Consider the following 20,726-nt stretch of genomic DNA (forward strand, 5'->3'; position numbering starts at 1 on the left):
ATGCATTGGAGAAGGAAATGGCAACCCACTCCAGTGTTCTTGCCTGGAGAATCCCAGGGACGGGGGAGCCCGGTGGGCTGCCATCTCTGGGGTCGCACAGTCGGACACAACTGAAATGACTTAGCAGTAGCAGCAGCAGGGAGAGGAAAAAGGGAATGACTGCTCTGTGTGTAATTGGTTTCTTTTTGGGGTGATGAAAATGTTCTGGAATTAGATAGTAGTGAGGGTTACACAAGCTTTTGAACATATTAAAATCACCAAATTGTACAATTTAAAGTGATGAAGGTTATGCTAGGTGAATTATAGCTTAATAAAATGAGAAACCCTCTTTGATAAAGTAGCATTTGAACAGAAAATTAAAGGAATGAAAGGAGCAATCTACCCAATATCTAGGGAAGATGAATGCCAAGCAATGTGAACTGTAGAACTTATTCCACAGTTATATGTTCAATATTTAATATTCCTGTCCTCATTCAGTCTTTGTTACTGTCATGGCATAGTTTAATATAGTCACATTTTGTGTAAATAACGAGAGTAAATAGAATCTTAAGAGACTTAGGAAGGGGAGATTTTAATTATTGAATCATGAAGAAAGGAAGGTGGAAATATGAAACAATTTAAGAATAATTAGAATAAAAAGAGCTGCAAAGAAAGAGAAGATGATAAGCACTGATACATTAGTAAAAAAAATTCAGTTCAGTTCAGTCACTCAGTCTTGTCCAACTCTTTGCAAGCCCACAGACTGCAACACGCCAGGCTTCCCTGACACTCACCAACTCCTGGAGCTTTCTCAAACTCATGTCCATCGAGTCGGTGATGCCATCCAACCATCTCATCCTCTGTCGTCCCATTCTCCTCCCGCCTTCAATCTTTCCCAGAATCAGGGTCTTCTCTAGTAAGTCAGTTCTTCGCATCAGGTGGCCAACGTATTGAAGTTTCAGCTTTAGCATCAGTCCTTCCAATGAATATTCAGGACTGATTTCCTTTAGGATTGACTGATTTGATCTCCTTGGGGACTCTGCAACACCACAGTTCAAAAGCATCAATTCTTCAGTCCTCAGCTTTCTTTAATTCTTTATAGTAAAAAAAAAATATTAAGCACTAGAATTATACAAATGTAGGTTATATCTCACACTGTATCAACTAGCAATTTCCTCGGGAAATTTTCTTCACTCTGTGTTCCTCAGTTTCCCACATCCTATATAAGGTATGAAAGCAATAACATCTACATATCTGTGAGAAATATGTAGGGTATTTCACCTTATTCAGTAAAATGCTGAATTTGACACTGATAGACCCTTAATACATAATAATTATTCACAATAATTATCATAAAAGACCCCATACAAATTCTGAGTTGTCTTAGCTTTTAAAAAGTAAAAACTGTATGTTTAAATATGTTTTTAAAACAATGAATGAGATATATAGACTACATCCAGAAAGACTCTTTACATTTTAGCTATTTAAGTATTAAAATCTTAGAGTTTGCATAAAAGACTATACAAAGAGTTATCACCTACATTTTAAGGTGCCAAATGGTTAGAAACTGAGCTTTGTTAGAGAGACAAGAATGTATTGAGACTAAATTAAAAGATGTTTTCCACATGTACTCAATATTTTTAGAAAACAAGCACGTTATGCTTAAAACTATTTTGAGAATAACACTGTGGTGAAAAACAATACCAACAATCACTTTACTAATTAAAATATATGAAACCAAACAACTGTTTTGGGGAATTGATCTTGCTGATTTAGAGTACTAAAAGTAAGTACTTCTCATATTTCCCTCAGTGAGATAAACTTAGTGAAAAATCTGGCTAAGCAAGGATGAGCAGAAGTTGACATATTTGAATAGTTTTGCTGGCATATGTCAGAATCCTGTTTAAAATGCTAGAAAGGCTGGAGTCTTCTGGGAATTGAGGCAATCATGAAACAGGGAAAGATTACTGGATTAGAAGTTGGGGTATAGGGGTCACATCCCTGGCTCTGAACACTCTCTAGCCAGAGGATCATGGCATGCTAACTCTTTTGTTTCTCAATCTTCTTTCTTAAAGATGAGAGGATTTTTCTTGGTAGGCTGAGATCCTTCTCAGTTCTAGTATTGTATGGTTCTATATGCTGCTGCTGTGTCACTTCAGTCGTGTCTGGCTCTGTGCGACCCCATAGATGGCAGCCCACCAGGCTCCCCCATCCATGGGATTTTCCAGGCAAGAGTCCTGGAGTAGGTTGCCATTTCCTTCTCCAATGGTTCTATATAATATTTCCTTTTTTGGAAGAAAAATGCTAAGCCTGAATTCAGGTTTTGTTTCTTTGTCTGTGTTAGTTACTCAGTCGTGTCAGACTCTTTGCAACCCCATGAACTGTAGCCCACCAGGCTCTTCTGTTCATTGGATTTCCCAGGCAAGAATACTGGAGTGGGTTACCATTCCCTTTTCCAGGGGATCTTCACAACCCAGGGATTGAACCTATGTCTCCTGCATTGTGAACAGACTCTCTACCATCTGAGTCACCAGGGATAAACAGGATGAACCTTATAAACCAGGTTTATAAGGCAGCTGTGAATTCCAGAGCTTGGGTCAACTTTGCCTTTGTGGGTAGTTGTCAAGTATATGATGCATCTCTTTTCAGCTCCTTTTTCTTCTTTGCTGTTGTGGTTCATTTTGCTTTTAAGAAAATGAACTAGAACTCTTCTATAAGCTTCTTATTATATATTTATTAGATAGGATAAACTCTAAACTGGAAACAAAAATGAATTAGGGAATTGGAAGGTTTAGGTGAGAATCTTACCCATCATGCATCAAAAGAGATGAATAAATCAAAAAGATAAAAGGAGTTAGGAATCAGGGAGGATTTGTAGGAAGTTCTAACTTATATCTCATGGCAGATCCAGAAGAAAATGGAGGGAGTAGAAGAAACACAATACTTAGAAAACAAAAAGAAATTTTCACAAAGACATGAGTCCTCAAATCCAAAATACAATATGATTATAGAGCAGGAAAAAAATAAAAGAAAAACAAAAATAAATGTATACATAGCTCTATCCCATTGATCTCTCTTACTAGCACTACAGAACATCAAGGAAACAGCAGAAATTGGAAAAACTACCAGAGGTAAAAGAGAGATTAACTATTGGGGGGAAAAAAATAAAGATGAGATTGACAACTGACTCTTCAATGTCAACAATTGCTGCCAAAAGACAAAGAAGACACAACTTCAACATGCTGAGAAAAAAATTAGCTCTCAACCTTGAATTTAATATCCAACTTAATATTATTCAACAGCAAGTGAAAATTAGGAAATAGTGGTTGTAAATATGCAAAGGGAATTTGTCTGCCAAGCACCTTTAGTAAAGGAATTAGTGAAGGGAAAATGACTGTTTAGAAGAAAATGGACCTAGAATTAGGAACAAAATCGGACCATGGAATGCTGAAGTCAGTATATTGGCCAATTTAATTTTACAATCTTACTTTTTGTATTAGAAAGAGTAAAATTAAAATTAAACATTCAGCAAGTGTTGAATGAGCAGTTAACTTGTACTGGGTCATTGCCTTTTCAGTAGTTGCACAGAAATGTGAAATTATGATTTAGTAGACATTTTCAGAATGCAGAGTTCCAAAGAATAGCAAGGAGAGATAAGAAGCCTTCCTCAGCAATCAGTGCAAAGAAATAGAGGAAAACAACAGAATGGGAAAGACTAGAGATCTCTTCAAGAAAATTAGAGATACCAAGGGAACATTTCATGCAAAGATGGGCTCCATAAAGGACAGAAATGGTATGGACCTAACAGAAGCAGAAGATATTAAGAAGAGGTGGCAAGAATACACAGAAGAACTGAACAAAAAAGATCTTCATGACAAAGATAATCATGATGGTGTTATCACTCACCCAGAGCCAGACATCCTGGAATGTGAAGTCAAGTGGGCCTTAGAGACCTTCACTACGAACAAAGCTAGTGGATTGAATTCCAGTTGAGCTATTTCAAATCCTGAAAGATGATGCTGTGAAAGTGCTGCACTCAATATGCCAGCAAATTTGGAAAACTCAGCAGTGGCCACAGGACTGGAAAAGGTCAGTTTTCATTCCAATCCCAAAGAAAGGCAATGCCAAAGAATGCTCAAACTACCACACAATTGCACTCATCTCACACACTAGTAAAGTAATGCTCAAAGTTCTCCAAGCCAGGCTTCAACAATATGTGAACCGTGAACTTCCAAATGTTCAAGCTGATTTTGGAAAAGGCAGAGGAACCAGAGATCAAATTGCCAACATCTGCTGGATCATCAAAAAAGCAAGAGAGTTCCAGAAATACATCTATTTCTGCTTTATTGACTATGCCAAAACCTTTGACTGTGTGGATCACAATAAACTGTGGAAAATTTTGAAAGAGATGGGAATACCAGACCACCTGGCCTGCCTCTTGAGAAACTATATGCAGGTCAAGAAGCAACAGATAGAACTGAACATGGAACAACAGACTGGTTCCAAATAGGAAAAGGAGTTCGTCAAGGCTGTATATTGTCACCCTGCTTATTAAACTTCTATGCAGAGTACATCATGAGAAACCCTGGGCTGGAAGAAGCACAAGCTGGAATCAAGATTTCCGGGAGAAATATCAGTAACCTCAGATATGCAGATGACATCACCCTTATGGCAGAAAGTGAAGAAGAACTCAAAAGCCTCTTGATGAAAGTGAAAGAGGAGAGTGAAAAAGTTGGCTTAAAGCTCACCATTCAGAAAACGAGGATCATGGCATCTGGTCTCATCACTTCATGGGAAATAGATGGGGAAACAGTGGAAACAGTGTCAGACTTTATTTTTGGGGGCTCCAAAATCACTGCAAATGGTGACTGCAGCCATGAAATTAAAAGACGCTTACTCCTTGGAAGGAAAGTTATGTTCAACTTAGATAGCATATTGAAAAGCAGAGACATTACTTTGCCAACAAATGTCCATCTAGTCAAGGCTATGGTTTTTCCAGTAGTCATGTATGGATGTGAGAGTTGGACTGTGAAGAAAGCTGACTGCCGAAGAATTGATGCTTTTGAACTGTTGTGTTGGAGAAAGCTCTTGAGAGCCCCTTGGACTGCAAGGAGTTCCAATCAGTCCATTCTAAAGGAGATCGGTCCTGGGTGTTCTTTGGAAGGAATGATGCTAGAGCTGAAACTCCAATACTTTGGCCACCTCATGCGAAGAGTTGACTCATTGGAAAAGACTCTGATGCTGGGAGGGATTGGAGGCAGGTGGAGAAGGGGACGAGAGAGGATGAGATGGCTGGATGGTATCACCGACTTGATGAACATGAGTTTGAGTGAACTCCAGGAGTTGGTGATGGACAGGGAGGCCTGGTGTGCTGCAATTCATGGGGTCGCAAAGAGTTGGACATGACTGAGTGACTGAACTGAACTGAACTGAACTCCTTGGAAGAAAATTTATGACCAACCTAGACAGCATATTAAAAAGCAGAGATTTTACTTTGCCAACAAAGGTCCGTCTAGTCAAGGCTATGGTTTTTCCAGTGGTCATGTATGGATGTGAGGGTTGGACTATAAAGAAAGCTGAGAGCTGAAGAATTGATGCTTTTGAAATGTGGTGTTGGAGAAGACTCTTGAGAGTGGCTTGGACTGCAAGGAGATCCAACCAGTCCATTCTAAATGAGATCAGTCCTGGGTGTTCTTTGGAGGGACTGATGCTGAGGCTGAAACTCTGATACTTTGGCCACCTCATGCGAGGAGTTGACTCATTGGAAAAGACTCTGATGATGGGAGGGATTGGGGGCAGGAGGGGAAGGGGACGACAGAGGATGAGATGGCTGGATGGCATCACCAACTCGATGGACAGGAGTTTGGGTAGACTCTGGGAGTTGCTGATGGACAAGGACGCCTGGCATGCTGTGATTCATGGGGTCACAAGGAGTTGGACACGACTGAATGACTGAACTGACTGAAACATTTTCAGAGTGTAAAGTTATCACCAAAGTATAGAAATATAATAGATAACTTACAAAGAATAAGAAAGAAAAAGAAACATAGAATGATATAGCATTCAACAGAAAACCCAGAGGAGATAAAAAATAGTAGAGAAAGAATGGTAAGCAGAAGATAGTAGAAAATTAAGATAATAGATAAAAGCCCTATAGAAATAGTTTTATCTTTAAAGTCAATGTCTAGTCCTGAAAATCAGATACTCCACATAAACCATTAACCACAAGCCTATCTTTCTTTATATACGGGGGAAAAAAAACATGAAATACTGCAGTTCAATTAAAAAATTCTCCACCAACTTACAATTTTTCCAAAATGAAACTAAGATATTAAAATGTCCATTCGTATAAGTAACAAGTTTTAATGATAGGATATGAAATGCTTAAAACATTCCTTCCTGATCATCAATTAATATAATTGTTAACAAACAACTGCTTTATATCCAGTTGAGGGAATTGGTCTGGAAAAAACATTGTTAAGAAAAATGTTCTGTGGAGCATAATTAAAATAAATTATAATAATTAATGTATCAATTAAAAGAGATTATCTGACTGGTTAAATAAAATAAAATCTAGTTATATGCTGTAGGAAATAGACACACCTAAAACAACCACACAGATGGCTGAAAATAACAAGATAGAAAAGATATACACTGTGTATTATATGAATTAGGTTCTGTTACAAGTGACAAATAAGCCAAAAGGATAGTGCTTAACTGAGTTTGAAGTTTGTCTCTCCTGTACATGGAGTCTGGAGGCCAGTCTCTAGGGCTGGCAAGACATCTTCACTCCATGGAATCTCAGCCGCCCAGCTTCCTTCTCTTCATAGCAATATCACTCCTAGGCTGAGACCCTCACACTCATGATCCAGTATGGTAGAATCTGCAGCCTAGGCAGCAGGACTGAGGAAGGGATAAAGAGACAAAAAGAAAGTGCCAGCCATTTTAAGAAATATTCTCATGCTTTACACATAAAAATGCATTTAATCCTCAAAGGGCCCCCTGAGATGAAAACTACCGCTGTTATCACAGTGCAAACGGGCAGATTGAGGCACAGGGAGTTGTCCAAGCCACATGACTGGTAAGTGGTACAAACAGAATTGGAACCCGCTTGTCTGAATCCAGAGTCTGTGTTCTTAAATACTGTGTAGTATTGACAAATAGCTTAACCTCTCTGGACAAGTATTTCCTTACCTGTAAAATCAAAAAGATAGTCTAGTTGGGGGCCTGGGGGTCAAAAACTGATGTCAAATAGGCCCAATAAAGTCTACAAATGACTTTTATTTGGACACATTGTATTTTTTATCTTTTTTGTTTTAGAATTCCTTTAAGTGGGACATGTGGTGTCCAATCTGCCAAGGCCCTCCCATGCTTTTCCTTGTATCATCTTTTCATAGCGTTACATTTCTGGCACCAGAAGATGTTGAAGTTGGGACCACCTTTCCTTTTTGGTGTTGCCATCCATCAGTGGGTAACATTGCCTGTGCAGTGGACATGAACTTGGGCAAACTTTAGGAGATGGTGAGAAACAGGGAAGCTTGGTATGCTACAGTCCGTGAGGTCACAAAGAATCGCACACGACTGGGTGACTGAACGACAACAAAAAAACACCTTTCCCTTCTAGCTCTACAATGCTATTATAGTTTGCTGAGGAAGGTTCACCAAAATTATAGGGTACTTGATTCATGCTAACATCATTAAAATAGCTCAAAGAAGTACTAGACATTTCATTAAATGAAATAGTAACAAAATATAAGCACCTTGAGTTGTTGTTGTTCAGTCACTAAGTCGAGTTAGACTCTTTGCAACCCCATGAACTGCAGTGTGCCAGGCTTTTCTGTCCTTCGTGATTTCCTGGAGTTTGCCTCAAACTCATATCCATTGAGTCAGTGATGACATCCAACCATCTTATCCTCTGTTGCCCACTTCTTCTCTTGCCCTCAATCTTTCCCAGCGTCAGGGTCTCTTCCAGTGAGTCAGCTCTCAGCATCATGTGGTCAAAGTATTGGAGCTTCAGCTTCAGCATCAGTCCTTCCAATGAATATTCAGGGTTGATTTCCATTAGGATTGACTGATTTGATCTCCTTGCTGTCCAAGGGACTCTCAAGATTCTTCTCCAGCACCACAGTTCAAAAGCATCAGTTCTTCAGTTCTCAGCCTTCTTCATGGTTCAGGTCTCACATTCATACATGACTACCGCAAAAACCATAGTTTTTACTATATAGACCTTTGTTGGCCAAGTGATGTCTCTGCTTTTTAATACACTGTCTAGGTTTGTCATAACTTTTCTTCCAAGGAGCAAGTTTCTTTTAATTTTGTGGTTGTAATCGCCATCTGCAGTGATTTTGGAGCCCAGGAAAATGAAATCTGTCACTGCTTCCACTTTTTCCCAATCTATTTTCCATGAAATGATGGGCCCAGATGCCGTGATCTTCGTTTTTTGAATATTGAGTTTTAAGCCAGCCCTTTCGCTCTCCTCTTTCACTTTCATCCAGAGGCTCTTTAGTTCCTCTTCAAGCGGCTTGAGTATCCTTTACTCATTTTTTATATACTACATACATAGGGACCTAGAGATTATCATACTAAGCAACCTTAAACAGATACCATGTGATATCACTTATATGTGGAATCTAAAATACAACACAAATCAATAGAACTACAAAACAAATACAGATTCACAGACACGGAGAATAACTTTGGTTGCAAGAAGCAGGTGGGAAGGGAGGGAGACAACGGAAGTTTGGGATTAGCAGAGACAGACTATTTTATTATGTAGGATGGATAGACAAGAAGGTCCTACCGTATAGCACAGGTATGCAATATCCTATGACAAACCATAATGGAAAAGAATAGGAAAAAGAATATATAAGTATATACGTATAAAATATGTGTATAACTAAGGCACTTTGCTGTACAGAATAAATGACAAAATTGTAGATCAACTATATGTCTATAAAATGAAATATATATATGGCAAACTCCAGAGATTGATATGATATGGTTCTAAGATTAGCTTTCAGTCTGTATTCATTACAATATGGGGAACATTCCAAATAGAACTGACTAATAAATCTAGTTGCTTTTTTAATTGACTTTATTTTTTTAAAGCAATTTTAAGTTCACAGAAAAATTGAGGGGAAGATACAGATATTCCCAGGTGCACTCTACCCCCACACATGCACAGGTTCTGCCATTATCAACATCTCCCAGCAGAGTGATATACTTGTTACAGTTGGTGAACCTGCACTGAGACGTCATATTCACCCAAAGTCCATAGTTTACAGTTCACGCTTGTGTCCATATAGTTCTATATCCACCTTCTGTTTCATTACCTTGATTTCATGTCTCTAACCTAAGCCACCTGAATATGCTTCCTAATTCAAGTTACACTGTCACAGTTGGTTGCTTGTTTCAGGATCAATGTGTTAATAGAGGGGACTTCTCAATAATTCTATCTTTGATTGCTCGAGGTTGAATGGGGCTTTAAAATCCAACCCCACTGCTTCATCTACGAGGTCATGGCTCGGTTGTTCATCATTTCGACACTGGCTGTCTGTTTCTCTTCCTAATGGCTATTGCACTTTGTTTCAGAGCTGTTTGGGTGCAGGCACAGAGAAAGAAGATAGTTAAGTTTATCTACCTTGTGCTTTAGCTATCAAGTGTGACACAGGACAAAGGAGTAAGGGAGTGAGAGCATCTTTATAGTGACAAACATTAAGTCTCCATTGGCAAAGGGGAAAGTGAAGATAAAAGAAGACTAATGGACAGAACAAATTGGAGAATCACATGCTCTGGAAAGGAGTAGGTTACATGGCACATCTAAATAGTGTTCAAATATCTTTTTTCTCTGTGTTGGAAATTAGGGTTCGGGTGGGAGCATTGCAAAGGAAGCTCTTATAAGGAGAAATTATTTGAATTGATGCTACATTTGCTTTTGATTGAAATGTTACAGTTGATTAATCTACAAATCAGTAAAATGCTAAAACGGGTGAAAATCTCATTGGAAATAAATTAATTAGCAGACTTTAGACAGTCTGAAAATTGAATCATGATGAGCAGTCAGGTTGTCACTTCTCATTAAGCCTTTTCACAATTAAAAACACTCTGTGCTTTAAGAGACAAGAATGTGCTGATCGAATTCAGTGCTCATCAAGATATGATAGGTGAAAGAGTACTAAAAAGAGAAAGAAAAAGAAATGAATGTTTCTCTCCTCTAATCTGCTTCAAATTAAGTCATATAATGATGGATAGTTCAATTTACTTTGCATGACCCAAAGAGCAGAAGGAAGGATGATTTCCATGGATATTTGTATTTCTGGAAATCTTTGGTCCATTACTTAAATAACACATCATCAGATAGTTAAATCTTATAAAGAAATGTGACTTCTGAGTTGTGTGTCCTTTGATATGAAAAGGGAGAAAATAAACACAGAAAGAAGCATAACAAGTTCTAAAATTTCTCATGACAAAGACTTTTAAGTACAAGATGCATGTGTAATCAAAGCACAGGTATCTGAAAATTGGTTTAAAATAGGAACAAATATGTCCCACACACTGTGCATCTCTTCCTAAGGCTTTTTCCACGTGGCCCTTCCCTGTTCAAACTGGATTGACGTTTAATCTATCCCTTGCCCCAGGGTAGATTTTAACAGCTGAACACAAGGAGTCTTCTCTGTCACGTCTGAATCATCTAAAGTCTCTAGAAATTTACTACATAAAGCACTAGTTTGAAAGAAAAGATGTTTTGAGAATCAAAGCAAGGCCCTAAAGGATTTGAGACATAAAGTTTATGTCATAAAAAATACATTTGGGAGAATAGATAAAGGCCAGAACAACCTTGTCTCCTGAATATTCTATCAACTAGGGAAGAGGGAAGAGTTGCCAAGGGAAAGAAGAGAGAACATACCTCAATGTGTCCCTGATAGGATTCCACGTCTTACTCCTCACCTGAGGTCCTGAAGCAGTTGACGAGTTTCACAAAACTTTATGTAAATTGCAGGTCTGTAATTCCAATTACATGTTATATGAGCTAGTAATGTAGCAGTGTTGGATTTTTTTTTAATCCTTATTTTTATAAGGATATAGTTTTGGAGAATTGAGAGCAGAGGTTTAGAAATCTGTGCCTTTCCTTGCTGGAGAAGAAAAGATACCTTTGCTCCCCATGACTGGAGAACAAAGTGAAAATGCCTACATTGGGCAGACACATGTACAGCATCCTTTTAGAGCCCCCCTGGTCCCAGTGTGGCACAGGAGTTAACAGGACTTCCTTCATGTGGCCACAGAATGATGAAGTCATGACTTCGTGAGCTGAGGACCCTGGTCCCTGGAGGCCTGATGGCTGAGGTGGTGAGGGCACTGAAGTTGTCTACCTATGCTGTCAAACGGGAGACTGGAGGGTGCTGAGAATGTCCCGGGGGAAGCAGCCTTGGGGTCAGATGTTCCTTACTTCCACTCTGTCTCATTTTAATTCTCATACCTTGGCACTAGACCAGATCCTCAAGAAACTGGCAAAATATTGGCATAACGGGAAAGAAGTTAATGATTAACTGAGACAATGAGGAGTTGACTATTAAAACACAGAACTGACTTGATCAAAAGGAATTGGAGGACATGAGATAAAAGTTGAAATCTTCTTTATTAAGAAATAAAGCAGTTTTTCTTTTCTGCTCTGGAGTGTGTACTTGAGAAGCTAACAGCATCTTGAAGAAGACACAAAATCCAGATCAACATCAGAAATGCACTATGGGATGGATATTCATTTTTATGATAAAATTCCTTACTTTATAAAATAATGTACCAGATTACAATGAATACAAATATTGAATCACTATGGGGTACATCTGGAACTAATATAATGCCATATGTCAATTATACCAAAATTAAAAAATAAGGAATAATATATATCAGTACGTGAACCGTGAACTTCCAAATGTTCAAGCTGGTTTTAGAAAAGTCAGAGGAACCCGAGATCCAATTGCCAACACCCACTGGATCATTGAAAAAGAAAGAGAGTTCCATAAAAACATCTATTTCTTCTTTATTGACTATGCCAAAGCCTTTGACTGTGTGGATCACAATAAACTGTGGAAAATTTTGAAAGAGATGGGAATACCAGACCACCTGACCTGCCTCTTGAGAAACTATATGCAGGTCAGGAAGCAACAGTTGGAACTGGACACGGAACAACAGTTGGTTCCAAATAGGAAAAGGAGTATGTCAAGGCTGTATATTGTCACCCTGCTTATTTAACTTCTATGCAGAGTACCTCATGAGAAACCCTGGGCTGGAAGAAGCACAAGCTGAAATCAAGATTGCCGGGAGAAATATCAGTAACCTCAGATACGCAGATGACACCACCCTTATGGCAGAAAGTGAAGAGAAACTAAAAAGAGTCTTGATGAAAGTGAAAAAGGAGAGTGAAAAAGTTGATTTAAAGCTCAACATTCAGAAAATGAAGATCATGGCATCTGGTCCCATCACTTCATGGGAAAGAGATGGGGAAACAGTGGAAACAGTGTCAGACTTTATTTTTGGGGGCTCCAAAATCACTGCTGATGGTGACTGCAGCCATGAAATTAAAAGACACTTACTCCTTGGAAGAAAAGTTATGACCAACCTAGATAGCATATTCAAAAGCAGAGACATTACTTTGCCAAAAAAGTCTGTCTAGTCAAGGCTATGGAGAAGGAAATGGCAACCCATTCCAATCTTCTTGCCTAGAGAATCCCAGGGACTGGGGAGCCTGGTGGGCTGCCGTCTATGGGGTCGCACAGAGTCGGACATGACTGAAGCGACTTAGCAGCAGCAGCAGCAGTCAAGGCTATGGTTTTTCCAGTGGTCATGTATGGATATGAGAGTTGGACTGTGAAGAAAGCTGAGCACAGAAGAATTGATGCTTTTGAACTGTGGTGTTGGAGAAGACTCTTGAGATTCCCTTGGACTGCAAGGAGATCCAACCAGTCCACTCTAAAGGAGATCAGTCCTGGGTGTTCTTTGGAAGGACTGATGCTAGAGCTGAAACTCCAATACTTTGGCCACCTCATGTGAAGAGTTGACTCATTGGAAAAGACTCTGATGCTGGGAGGGATTGGGGGCAGGAGGAGAAGGGGACAACAGAGGATGAGATGGCTGGATGGCATCACCGACTCGATGGACATGAGTTTGGGTAAACTCTGGGAGTTGGTGATGGACAGGAAGGCCTGGCATACTGTGATTCATGGGGTCACAAAGAGTCGGACATGACTGAGTGACTGAACTGAGCTAAACTGAACTGGATATCTAGTAATATTTTTAAATAAGTTAAAAGTAAAATAATGCGCAAAAGAATGCTTTTAAAATTCTTCACTCTTAAGTGCATATATTATTGAAATTATATAAATGTTTGGGGAAATCATCAATTGTCTAAAACCCATTTAACAAAACTCAAGCATCCAGGCATCTGTATCAGGCTTCCCTGATAGCTCAGATGGTAAAGAATCCACCTGCAATGCAGAAGGCCCCAGTTCTATTCCTAGGTCAGGAAGATCCACTGGAGAAGGGATAGGCTACCTACTCCAGTATTCTTGGGCTTCCCTTGTGGCTCAGCTGGTAAAGAATCTGCCCCCATTGTGGGAGACATGGGTTCGATCATTCAATCGTTGGGTTGGGAAGATCCCCTGGAGAAGGGAAAGGCTACTCACTCCAGTATTCTGGCCTGGAGAATTCCAAACTGTATAGTTCATGGGGTCGCAAAGAGTCAGACACGACTGAATGACTTTCACTTTCACAAGCATCCACGTTGCTGTAGAGCCAATGGAAATTGTGTCCCAGAATCCAGTCAGAAACAGTCAACAATAACATGAATGAGCAAATGGACAGGAAAGAAGGAACATCTGCTGAGAATTGATGGTAAGGTTTGAACCTTCCTTTGGTGGCATCTGAAAAATGTTTAATTGAGGATAGGAAGGGATTCATTTTTGAATGAGCACTGGAGAACCACATGTGTACCAGCACATGCCCACAACCATGGAAATCAGATAAAAAGAGAAGCAAGGAAATTCTGGAGGAGGTGGAGCATGGTTGATGAGGCATCACAGAAGGCTGATGGGTAGTTAGTTCTTCTTAGAGGAGAGGTTAGAGCAAGAGTAGGAAATGGAGTGAAGTATGGTGTGAAAATAGTGTTTCCTTGTCCCTTGCTTCCAAGCATGTAAGCTTACAACACTTACTGAGGACACCTAGGATCTTCCCAAGTGGTGCTAATGGTAAAGAACCCTCCTGCCAATGCAAGAGACATAAGACACAGGTTCAATCCCTGGGTTGGGAAGATCCCCTGCAGAAGGTCGTGGCAACCCACTCCAGTATTCTTGCCTGGAGAATCCCACGGACAGAGGAGCCTGGCATGCTATAGTCCATAGGGTCACAAAGAGTTGGACATGACTGAAGTGACTTAGCACAGCACAGCACAACATAGATGCTTCACAAAGTGCAGGACAAAAAAATAAGCACATTTAAATCACTTACTAGGTTTATGAGGTCAGTTTTCATTCCAGTCCTAAAGAAGGTCAATGCCAAAAAATGTTCAAACTACCATACAGTGGCACTCATTTCACATGCTACCAAGGCAATGCTCAAAATCCTTTAATCTAGGCTTCAGCAGTACATGAACCAAGAACTTCCCAATGTACAAGCTGGATTACCAGATGACCTTATGTGTCTCTTGACCTGTATGCAGGTCAAGAAGCAACAGTTAGAAGCAGACATGGAACAATGAACTGGTTCAAAGTTGGGAAAGGAGTACATCAAGGTTGTATATTGTCACCCTGCTTATTTAACTTCTATGCAGAGTACATCATATGGAATTCTAGGCTGGATGAAGCACAAGCTGGAATCAAGATTGCCGGGAGAAATATCAACAATCTGCAAATATCCAATATGCAGATGATACCACTCTAATAGGATACCACTCTTGATAAGGGTGAAAGAGGAGGATGAAAAAACTGGCTTAAAATTCAATATACAAAAACTAATGAATGGCAAACGTGGCATCTGGTCCTATTGCTTCATGGCAAATAGGAGGGGAAATAGTGGAAGCAGTGGCATATTTTGTTTTGGGGGGCTTTGAAAACCACTGTGGATGGTGAAATTAATGAAATTAAAAGATGCATGCCCTGTGGAAGAAGAGCCATGAAAAACCAAGACTGCATATTAAAAAGCAGAGACATCACTCTGCCAACAAGGGTCCATATAGTCAAAGCTATGACCTTTTCCAGTAGTCGCATACAAATGTGAGTTGGACCATAAAGAAGACTGAGCACTGAAGAACTGATGCTTTCAAATTGTGGTGCTAAAGATGACTCTTGAGAGTCCCTTGGTCAGCAAAAAGATCAAGTAAATCCTAAAGGAAATCAACCCTAAAGATTCATTGGAAGAACTGATGCTGAAGTTCCAATACTTAGGTCACCTGATGAGGAGAACTGATTCACTGGAAAAGATCCTGATAGCTAATTCTGGGAAAGATTGAGTACAGGAGGAAAAGGGGGCTACAGAGGATAAGATGGTTGGATAGCATCACCAACTCAATGGACATGAGCTTGAGCAAGCTCTTGGAGATAGTGAAGAACACAGAAGTCTTGTTCATTGCAGTCCATGAGATCACAGAGAGTCAGATACGACTTTGCAACTGAACAACAACAAAAACAAAGTATGATGGAAAAAATCCATATATATATGTAGTCAGTTCTTGTTATTTCTGGCAACTATGTTTTATAAAGTCATTATGGACACTGGATTAGAGAACTACTTCTAGAGGAAATAAGAATTAAGTTACTACAAGCCTCTTCCAATATTTATTGGAAGAACTGATGCTGAAGCAGAAGCTTCAGTACTTTGGCCACATGATGCAAAGAGACGACTCATTGGAAAAGACCCTGATGCTGACAAAGATTGAGGACAATAGGAGAAGGAGGTGACAGAGGATGAGATGATTGGATGGCATCACCAACTCAATGGACATGAGCTTGAGCATGCTCCGGAAAATAGCGAAGGACAGGGGAGCTTGGCATGCTGCAGTCCATTAGATCAGAAAGAGTCAGACATGACTTTGTGACTGAAAAACAGCAACAAAGCCTCTGGTTCCAACACTGTCATCAACCTTTCAACCCATGGCTTTGCTTTATGTGTTTTTCTGTTTAAAGACACCTTATTTAATGAATATAGTCATCCCTTGGTACCTGTATGGAATTGATTTCAGACTCACTAGGGTTACCAAAATCCAAGGATGCTCACGACCCATAGTCAGCCCTCTGTATCCACAGTTCTGCTTTCACAGGCTCATCTAACCAGGGATTGTATAGCACTATAGTATTTGCTATTGAAAAATATCCACATGTAATTGGACCCATGCAATTAAAACTTATGTTGTTCAAGAGTTAACTCTGTTGTTAATTCAGTAACATTAAACTTACAACCGCACTATAACTTCTACATGAACAAAGCTTATCTAATATGGATATTTTCTCCATAAGGACTATCACAACCTTCCTGCACTTAGGAACAGTGGGCAGCACTTCAGCAGTATACTTAGGGGCCATTTGAAACAGCAAAATCACCAGTAGGAAAGGAAAAAATGAGGCTAGAAATGTGGCACAAAAAGACCACAAAAGGACACCTGTTTTTAGGATGAAAGCTGAAACCAGAAAGCAGAGCATCACCTTGTTCAACCTCAAATGAGAGCACATACATCAAGGAATTCAAATTCAGAGGGTTACAAATAAATTTTAGTTAGAAGGCAAGTTTGCAAGTGGAGAATCTGAATAATGAGGACTCGTGGATATTAAGATGTTAGTGGGTGCAGACCAAGAAGGTGATTTCTCTTCATCAATGAGAGTGAATTATTGAAAAGTGTTCTTTATTCCTATTTGCTTTCAGATTTAGGAATGCTCCAAATGCTTGTAGCAACCCAAACACTGTGTATTAATTATTATTGCAGAAAAGGTTCCCAGGAAACAGACTCTGAGGCAGGGATTTGCATTGTGCAAGGTTTACTGGGATGTGCTCCTGGGATCTACCCCTACAGGAAAATGAAATGAGGGCACAGAGTTATGAGGGAGACAGTTAACTGAGATGAATCACAAGGACTCACCAGGGACAAGGGTGGGGATGGGGAGTGCTGGAGCTAGAATGGCCTTCAGAGTTGAGGCAGAAGAGCTGGCCTTCATTGAGGCAGAAGAGCTGGATTTTTACAGCTTCCCCATGACAAGTCACTAGGTGCGGGCTGTCCTTCAGAAGGAGCTGTGACTTTGGGTGCAGTAGTGGGTCTCTTTAGCAGATGGTAATTCCTAAAGAGAGACCCAGCTGTATGAAGTCAACATCCCTATCAACATTGGAGGTGTGATTTGGAGGTGTGATTTGGAGGTGTGAGTGATGGAGAGAAAATATGGACAGTGCACCCCAGCACCCACAAAACTGTGCCAAGTACAGGACATTTCTAGTGACTTTAGGACAGTCTCAATTATGTTTAACTACCTGAGGTGACAAAATGATGCCCCCCAAAGATGCCCATTCCCTAACCCCCAAAACTTATGAACATGTTACCTTACTTGGCAAAGAAACAGTGAAGTTGTGGTTACAGTTAAGGATCTTGGGGTGGAGTGGTTATCTTGGAGTATACCTCCAGTCCAGTATATGTCCAGTGTAGCCACATGAATCCTTAAAAGCAACAAAATTTTCCATGCTGCAGAGAACCAGAGATACAGCAGTATGAGAAGAACTCCATCTGGCATTGCTGACTTTGAAGATGCTAGAAGGCAGCTATCAACCAAGCAACATGGACAGCCTATAGAAGCTGGAAAAGGCAAAAAAAAAAAAGGATTGTACCCTAGAGCATCCAGAAAGGTATGCAGCCCGGTATTTTAGCTCAGTGAGACCTATCTTGGACTTTGGGACTATGAGATAATAAATGTGTATTGTTTAAGCCACCACAACACTAGGAAACAAATACACAAAGATATAAAGTAGTGACTGACTCCTAGGCTGAGAGAGAAGCGAGGCACCTGAGTGCACCTTTCCTGTTGCTGTGCATAACATTTGTTTTTCCCAAAAGGGAACATTTCCCAAAGGCCACTTATAAAACACTCAAAGTGCAATTCTGTTACTTGCCCAGGAATGTGTCGCTATATTCTGTGTCTGAACTTGTATTTAATGATGAAGATAAAATGATGTACAAAAAAGGCTTAAGGTGATGGGTATGTGCTGAGTTGTGTCCAACTCTTTGTGGCCCCCCCAGGCTCCTCTGCCCATGGAATTTTCCAGGCAAAAATACTGGACCCATTTCCTACTCCAGAGGATGTTCCCAACCCAGGGATCAAACCCATGTCTCTTGCGTCTCCTGCACTAGCAGACAGATGCTTTACCTCTGGTGCCACCTGGGAAGCCCAAGAAAGTCCTTGACCTCCAAAGAACTTGACATTTAGTAAAAAGTCTAGGCAAGAGTTTATTTTAACACCGTGTGTTTGTTCTTTGATAGAGAAATAGAGACTTCTATATCTCTTGTTGAGAATGCTTGTTCTCATGTTGGAAAAGCATTTAATGTTTAGGGTAGGCATCCCTGGGGAAATGACACTGAAATTGAGACTTGAAGAATGTGGAGAAAGCAAAGTGTGCTCCTGGCAGACACAACATGAACAAGTGCAAAGGAGGTAGTAAAAAGCCACTGATATTTATTGAATGTTATACTAAGACCTATGCCAAGTGCCTTACATACATGATTCCATCTCTTTTTCACAGCAAGCAAATAAGGTAGACATGATTATTAATTCTGTTTTCCATATAAGAAAACTGAGTAACAGTGAATTTATTGATCTTGCCTAAGATGACTCAGCTTGTAAGTGGTTGAACCCAAATAATCTGGCTTGAACTCAAATAATCGGCCCTAGAATCCTCAGGTTCAACCACTATTTTGCACTACTACTTACTAAGTCCAAAGCAGGACTCAATGGCTCATACCAGGAACTGAAGTAAGTTCCATGTGCTTGGAGCTGAGAATGGTGGGGGCAGGGAACTGGACTCAGCAATGGCAGGAAATGAAACAGAAGTTAGTATTTATGGCCAGATCATAATCATACTGTCCAGTACTCAAGATTTCATCAATCTTTGATGAGGATTTGGAAACTGTGGCATTTAGTGGAGAGGGCATAGGCTTTAGTGTCAAACAAACGAGTTTCAATCCTCCCACTTCTATTTAGAAGTTGAACAATTAAGAACATTTTTTAAACTCTCTGTACATTTTCCTCTATGTTCCTATCTGTGCCTTGGAGATCATAATAGCAACATCAAAGAGTTGTTTTGAGGATTACATGGTGTAAAGTACATAACTATCTGGCATATGAGTAGAAACTCAAATGCTCAGTTTTTTTGTCTGAGTATCTCTTCATGGATCAGCCAACAGAGCAAGAACATGTACAAAAATGGATAGTGGCCCCCAAATTTTAAAATATTTCACTAGATTTGGGCTTCAAACTTCAAATTTCATTAAATCAAATATTAAATACCAAGGGCAGTATAGTACGGAGGGAGGCCAATGGATTAGATTTCAGGAAATGTGAGTTCTAATGTGTACTCTACTGCAAGTAACTGTGTAACTTCTCTGAGCTTCAGTTTCCTCATCTGAAATAAAATCAGGTTGAATTTGATGGCCTCTGTGTACCACTTGGACTAAGCTTCAGAAAGGACTACAAAAATCAAATTGATCTCTGAATTAAGCTAGAATTCTCAGGTTAGATACATTGATTGATTGATTGACAGATAGATATAGTATATTTAAATTTTTTAAAACAACAAAAAAGAAATATGTGACAGATACAGTCTTCTTGGGAGCTGCAGAGGAACTATGCAGGAAAATGATAAGATGTGTGAACTTTGATGTAAAATAGACATCCTCATTTGTTCTCTACTGTTACCCAGAGAAGATCGTTACCTCTTTAAATCTGTTTCTTCATCTGTAAAATGAAAATGCTAACCTTTCTTCATAGTTGTGTTCAAACTGAAGGGTATTTACAACTTCTAGTTCACTCTTCATCCACCCCAGGGAGGATAAATCCATTTATCCTGTTTCTCCAAGAAACATTAAACACTCCTTCCTTTTTGCTTCCATCACTTAGGATCTACATAGTGTATCATTACAGCATGTACCCACCAGCCTCCTACGTGAGTATTTTTCCCTATTTTGATTTTCATAAGGACAGAAACTATGTCAAATAGGGCCTAGAATAGTGCCCAGTCTATGAGTGTTTTCTAGTGAATGTTAATTTTTTTAAACTAATAAATAAATAAAAATTAAAACTATGAAATTGCATTTTTCATCTAGTAGATTGGTGAAGGTATTTAAAAATTCACTCATGCAGGCAAATGAACCTGAACTGAAACAACCTTCCTTGAAATCAAATTAGCAATGTTTCCAGAGTCTTGGAACCTCTGTACCCTTCAGTCCAGTAATTCCACTCCTAGGTCTACATCCAATAGAGATAACAAACTATTTTACATGTAAAGAGAATAATGTCTGAGGGTGGGGGAAACCGGTAAGTAAATAAATCACAGTATTAATAGCAACCATTTTTGAGTAGAAGATGTAAAGCTGACTTTAATTTTCCATTTTATACTTTTCTGTATTTTCCAAAATTTATTTAATGATCGTTTAAAACTTTACAGCAGGATTATGTAATATTTCTTTAGTTATAAGAGAGATTCTTGAAAGCTTAAATATATACTACTAA

General features: G+C 39.5%; 1 long non-coding RNA gene across 1 annotated transcript in view; it reads left to right on the forward strand.

The window, feature by feature from the left end:
* LOC129657211 (uncharacterized) overlaps positions 1 to 17,798 on the forward strand; it is a 29,633-nt gene extending 11,835 nt beyond the window's left edge. Inside the window, exon 3 of the long non-coding RNA XR_008716608.1 lies at positions 17,696 to 17,798. This is a non-coding gene — a long non-coding RNA (uncharacterized LOC129657211). The remainder of the gene's footprint in view (positions 1 to 17,695) is intronic.
* The last annotated feature ends 2,928 nt before the right edge of the window (positions 17,799 to 20,726 follow it).

The sequence above is a fragment of the Bubalus kerabau genome, chromosome 7 (genome assembly GCF_029407905.1).
Source record: "Bubalus kerabau isolate K-KA32 ecotype Philippines breed swamp buffalo chromosome 7, PCC_UOA_SB_1v2, whole genome shotgun sequence".
In the NCBI taxonomy this organism is placed as follows: Eukaryota; Metazoa; Chordata; class Mammalia; order Artiodactyla; family Bovidae; genus Bubalus; species Bubalus kerabau.